The sequence below is a fragment of the Bos indicus genome, chromosome 3 (genome assembly GCF_029378745.1).
Source record: "Bos indicus isolate NIAB-ARS_2022 breed Sahiwal x Tharparkar chromosome 3, NIAB-ARS_B.indTharparkar_mat_pri_1.0, whole genome shotgun sequence".
Classification (NCBI taxonomy): domain Eukaryota; kingdom Metazoa; phylum Chordata; class Mammalia; order Artiodactyla; family Bovidae; genus Bos; species Bos indicus.
Window position 1 is genome coordinate 44555194 of NC_091762.1, and position 5724 is coordinate 44560917.

Sequence of the window (5724 nt, forward strand, 5' to 3'; positions counted from 1 at the left end):
TCTGCCTATGGGTTACTTTTAAAGTCTATGTCTTAATAATTAATTTTCCTTTTGGTGCAAATTTGTATCATTTATTACTTAAAACCAAAGTGCTTTAACTAAGACTCACAAATTGATATGAGTAAGTGATATGAGGATATTTAAAGATTTGGAAACAAAGTCAGATGTGATGAAGGATTTGTTGTCAGTTATACCTAATAGAAATGGAAAGAGAGAGAGAGAAAGAAGTGAATGATAAGCAAGTCATTGCATATTTATATAACAAAAAACTCCTCAGCAGCAAGAAGGCATAAACTATAAGCCTAGCAGCACAGATGAATCTCAGTTGTGCCAAGCAGAAGAAGTCACAGGCCCTAACAGGACTGTATCCTATTTTGGTTTATTTATTTATATATTTCTAGAACACAAAAAATAACATATAGTGAAATAATATATAGCAGATCAGTCCTTGCTGAAGCATGGGAGACGGAGGTGGCAAGGGGAAGAAGCTTTACATAAAGGGCATGAGAAAAATTAAGTTGATGGATTTGTTCATTATCTTGATACTGATAATGGTTTCATGGGTGTATATATCATCTTTACTTACCATCTTATGTATTTAAAATATGTGTGGTATTTTGTATGTATGTAATATACTGTATTTGTTGTTTAGTTTCCAAGTCGTATACCAACTCTTTTGCAACCCCACAGACTGTAGCCTGCCAGCCTCCTCCGTCCATGGGATTTTCCAGGCAAGAATACTGGAATGCGGAGAAGGCAATGGCAACTCACTCCAGTACTCTTGCCTGGCAAATCCCATGGACAGAGGAGCCTGGTAGGCTGCAGTCCATGGGGTCACACAGAGTTGGACACGACTGAAGTGACTTAGCAGCAGCAGCTGCAGCAATAGTGGAGTGGGTTGCCATTTTCTTCTCCAGGGGATCTTCCTGATCCAGGGATCAAGCTCATGTCTCCTGAATTATAGGCCACATCTCTTGCATTGCAGGTAACTTCTTTGTTGCTGAGCCACTGGAGAAGCCCATGAGTTATATATACTATGCATTATGAATTATATGTTTATATCTTCCATTATCCTATGTGCTTTTCTTGAGCCACCAGGGAAGTCCAAAATATTGTATATGTGCAGTCAAATTTTATCAATTTTTTCTAATAAAGCTGATAATGATTTTAAGAAGCAAAAAAAGCCTTTTAAATATGAATATTTTAGCATTTTAAAATTTTCAAGTAAAGAAAACCAATCTAGGCCTGCTGCTGCTGCTAAGTCGCTTCAGTCGTGTCCGACTCTGTGGGACCCCATAGATGGCAGCCCACCAGGCTCCCCCGTCCCTGGGATTCTCCAGGCAAGAACACTGGAGTGGGTTGCCATTTCCTTCTCCAATGCATGAAAGTGAAAAGTCAAAGTGAAGTTGCTCAGTCGTGTCCGACTCTTAGCGACCCCATGGTCTGCAGCCTACCAGGCTCCTCCATCCATGGGATTTTTCAGGCAAGAGTACTGGAGTGGGGTGCCATTGCCTTCTCCGCAATCTAGGCCAGTTTACACTAAAACACCTATATACAATCTTGAATGCCATTAGGTGGAATGAAAAGAGGAGTTTTGTCATTAATCACATATCAATATTGTTTCAGGATGATGATTGTCTATAGGTCTAAATTTTTACAATGTTCCCCACTGAAATCTGTGTTCCTTGCTTTTTTGTTCATTCATCTATAAAGTACATTATTTTTCATTAAAAACTGATCCAAATAGTTAATTGATTGGATAAAGGCAAAATATATTTTATTATTATGCCATTTATTGATGAGATTATCCATTTATATATTAGCTATTATAGGCAAAAGCTTTCTTTGCTTTTATGATCAGACAAATTTAAATAATTTACTTAATTTTATGAATATTGATGAATGAAGAAACAAAACATGATTCATTTCCTTATCATTTCTCATTTAAAAATTATTGTAGGAAGTACATAACACTCAGCTCAACACAGTGAACAGGGCCCTCAACATGGGGGTAGTTTTGCTTCATCTCTTTAATTGATAAACTGTCCTTAATTCATACAATGGAATAGTACTCAGTCATAAAAGCTATTAATATATAAAACAACATGGGTAGAGCGCAAAGATATTGTGTTAAGTGAATGAATCAATCTAAGTATATCCCAAAAAGTATAATTCCATGGACATGGCCCTCTAAAAAAGGTGGGTACCAGAAGTTATCGAGAGGGGAGGGTCTGACTCTAACGGATTGGCAGAAGGGAATTCTCTGGGATGTTGTAATTGTTCTGTATCTTGTTTGTGTTCACTGTAAGCTTTCTTTTAAAGTTCTCCTTTAATTTATTTTTGGGTAGCAGTGTTTCACCTAAAACCTCAATTTCCTAGCCTACCTGTCCTTGAAGCTATGAATAGCCATGTAACATAGTTATGGTTATTAACATGGAAATATGGTACCAGTGGGAGGTATAGAAAACTTTTCTCACCTAATAAAATATTGACCAGACTAATCTTGTGTGCACGTTTTTTCCCATCACGATTTCCCATTACTCTTTCCCTTAGTGCAGATGGCATGAATGAAGGTGTGGCAGCCATCCTGTGACCATGGTGTATACACTATTAAAAAAGAGAAGAACAAGTTCTCATGTTCTCAATCAATGAGTTTGAAAAAATGCTGACATTTCTATTACTCAATTTATGTTTTAAGATTATCGTGTTCAAGTGAATAAACGACCTAGGAAAACTGTGCTTGGTTAACAAAGAAACTTGCCTTCATATTGGTAGCATGAACGTTCCAGTGATCTGTTATAAAAAGCTTCCCCTTTGAATTCCTCTGCAACTTTTCATAGCGATCATTAAATCTACTCTGACACTGTATCAACACGTTCAGACTTTGCCTTTTGTGGGTAATACAAACGTTGCACTCTATCAACCTGTCACTGCATTTGGCTTTTGGAGCTCTTACTCAAAGAGATTCATTCCATGTTATCTTGAGGTGGTAGCAGCTTGTAAAATTTTACATGTGGGAAAAGATTTTTCTCCTAATGCCCATCTCTTACAATGAGTAATTATCAAAACAGATGGAGTAAAAGGAAAGCTGCTGCTGCTGCTAAGTCGCTTCAGTCGTGTCCGACTCTGTGCGACCCCATAGACGGCAGCCCACCAGGCTCTCCCGTCCCCGGGATTCTCCAGGCAAGAACACTGGAGTGGGTTGCCATTTCCTTCTCCAATGCATCAAAGTGAAAAGTGAAAGTGAATTCGCTCAGTGTGTCTGACTCTTAGCGACCCCATGGACTGCAGCCTACCAAGCTCCTCCGTCCATGGGATTTTCCAGGCAAGAGCACTGGAGTGGGGTGCCATAAATAGCAAAATGTGAACTTTTAAAAGGATATTAATACCTATATACATATTTGCTTAGTCTATATCTTTATCATATAGATAAATGCAGGACACTGTATAGAGGATGGCACTATTCCCTACAGACAGACATTAAGAAATGTAAGACTTCCCGGGACTTTCCTCATGGTCCAGTTGCTAAGAATCTGCCTTTCAACGCAGAGTATACAGCTCTGATTCCTCGTCTGGCAACTAAGATTGGACATGTCTCAGGGCAGCTAAGTTCACATTTCCATGTCTAGTGAGTCCGTGGGCTGCAATGAAGACCCAGAACAGCCAAAACAAAAAGACTTCCTGATCTTGTATTTGAGAAAGTACTATGATTTTAAAAAATATAATACGGTGAATCATTTGCTAATGTATAAAATAGCAGAATCTCTTCAACAAGGAAAGAAAGAAGTCTTGTTAAATAAAATTGTCTAAAGAGTGCTACATAGCTCCTTCTGCACACTGCTGAAAGCAGTAAGAATCTCAATGGTAGTAACTCTCTGAGGTCCCCCCACCACGTGTATATCTATGACATCAAATTTACTTTCTTGGGGAAAAATAGGCATTTTCCTTAATAGGTACCTTGACATAGGAAAATGAATTTCAACCAACTTGTTAGCAATTGGTAACACTGTGGTAAGAAGAAATCTGAAGTCAAGTTTGGGTTCAACATGGAAGAACTGATTCTTTTTTAAAATAATTAATCAATGAATTTTAATTGAAGCATAGTTACAGTATTGTGATGGCCTCTGCCATACATCAACATGAATAGGCCATGGGCATGCATATGGCCCTTCCCTCCTGAACCCCTCTCCCACATCCCTCCCCACACTATCCTTCCAGGTTGTCACAGAGCACCGACTTTGTGGTTCCCTGTGTCATACATAAAGCTCCCAATATTTTACATATGGTAATGTGTATGTTTTAATGATATTTTTTACAATCATCCCATCCTCTCCTTCTCCCACTGTGTCCAAAAGTCTGAAAAAACAAGATTCTTGATTACCAGTATCTGCACTGGCTCAGCAGGTGACGTGAAGGTTGATGTACTGTGCACAAGCCAGCTGTGGACTGGATCGTAAAAGATGAAGGGATTCATATACAAATGTCTGATTTCTCCTTAAGGAATTAATGAAAATCCTCCGTTAAAGGAATTATTTTCATTCTGAATTTCTTTTCTTTTAGGTTCTCTTTATCTGTGTGTGTGTAGCCCCTGTCACCATTTTTCTAGTAGGTTTGCACTGGAATAAAATGTTCTGGAATAAGACACTACTTATTGGAGACAATTTTTGGTCTTGGCTTCTGTATTTGCCATTTCTTGCAATAGATTTTGTTTCCATATTTTTGTCTTCCTAGTATCTGGTCTCCTTTCCTGAGCTGTGTGAATTTCCTGCTTCCTATGTGTGTGAATCCTTAGGCTATGTGTACAATTTTTGGTCTTTATGGAAGATGGAGCCTGATTCCCATCTTTTAGAAAGCTAACTGACTAGATGAACATTATCCCAGATTCTTGAAGCAGAGTATGTATAGTTTACCTGTGTGTATGTGTCCCCAGTCACTCAATCATATCTAGCCCTTTGCAACCCCATGGACTCTAATCCACCAGGCTCCTCTGTCCATGGAATTTTTCAGGCAAGAATATTGGAGCAGTTTGCCCTTTCCTACTCCCACGGTATCTTCCTGAATCAGGGATTGAACCCATGTCTCTTGCATCTCCTGCATTGGCAAGTGAAAGTGAAAGTCATTCAATTGTGTCTGACTCTTTGCAACCTCATAGGTATAGTCTGTGGAATTCTCCAGGCCAGAACACTGGAATGGGTAGCCTTTCCCTTCTCCAGGGGATCTTCCCAACCCAGGAATCAAATCAGGGTCTCCTGCATTGCAGTGGATTCTTTGCCACCTGAGCTATGCAGGAAGCTCCACTCCCTCCCCCGCTTCACCCGGCTCCCACCCACCCCGGGGGAACTGCTTCAGAATTTTCCTGTCATCCTTGCACAGGGGCCATGCTAATCTTCTCTGTATGGTTCCAATTTTAGTATATGTGCTGTCGAAGGAAGATTCTCCACTGTGCCACTTGGGAAGCCCCATAGTTGACTGAAGATCAACCAATCAAATACTGTAGCCATTCAGACAGCAGCTATTGATAGCAGCAGATGCAAAGACTGCAATAGAAGCAGATACGGAGATTGTGATGGTGGCAGCAGTAGTAGTATGTTTCCAAGAGCAGCTATGGCGGTAGTTCCAGTGGCAGCATCCGGTGTCCAGGGGTGGTCCTCCAGGCGGTGGCAGCTGCAGTGTGCACTGTAGCACCTAGCAACCAGTGTCTTTACTAGACCAGCTCTGTGACAG

At 40.0% G+C, this 5724-nt stretch overlaps 1 non-coding gene across 1 annotated transcript; it reads right to left on the bottom strand.

The window, feature by feature from the left end:
- Window positions 1-5328: 5328 nt before the first annotated feature.
- On the bottom strand, window positions 5329-5434 carry LOC139182352 (U6 spliceosomal RNA). Its single transcript, XR_011566023.1, has one exon. It is a non-coding gene; the product is annotated as a U6 spliceosomal RNA (small nuclear RNA).
- Window positions 5435-5724: the final 290 nt, after the last annotated feature.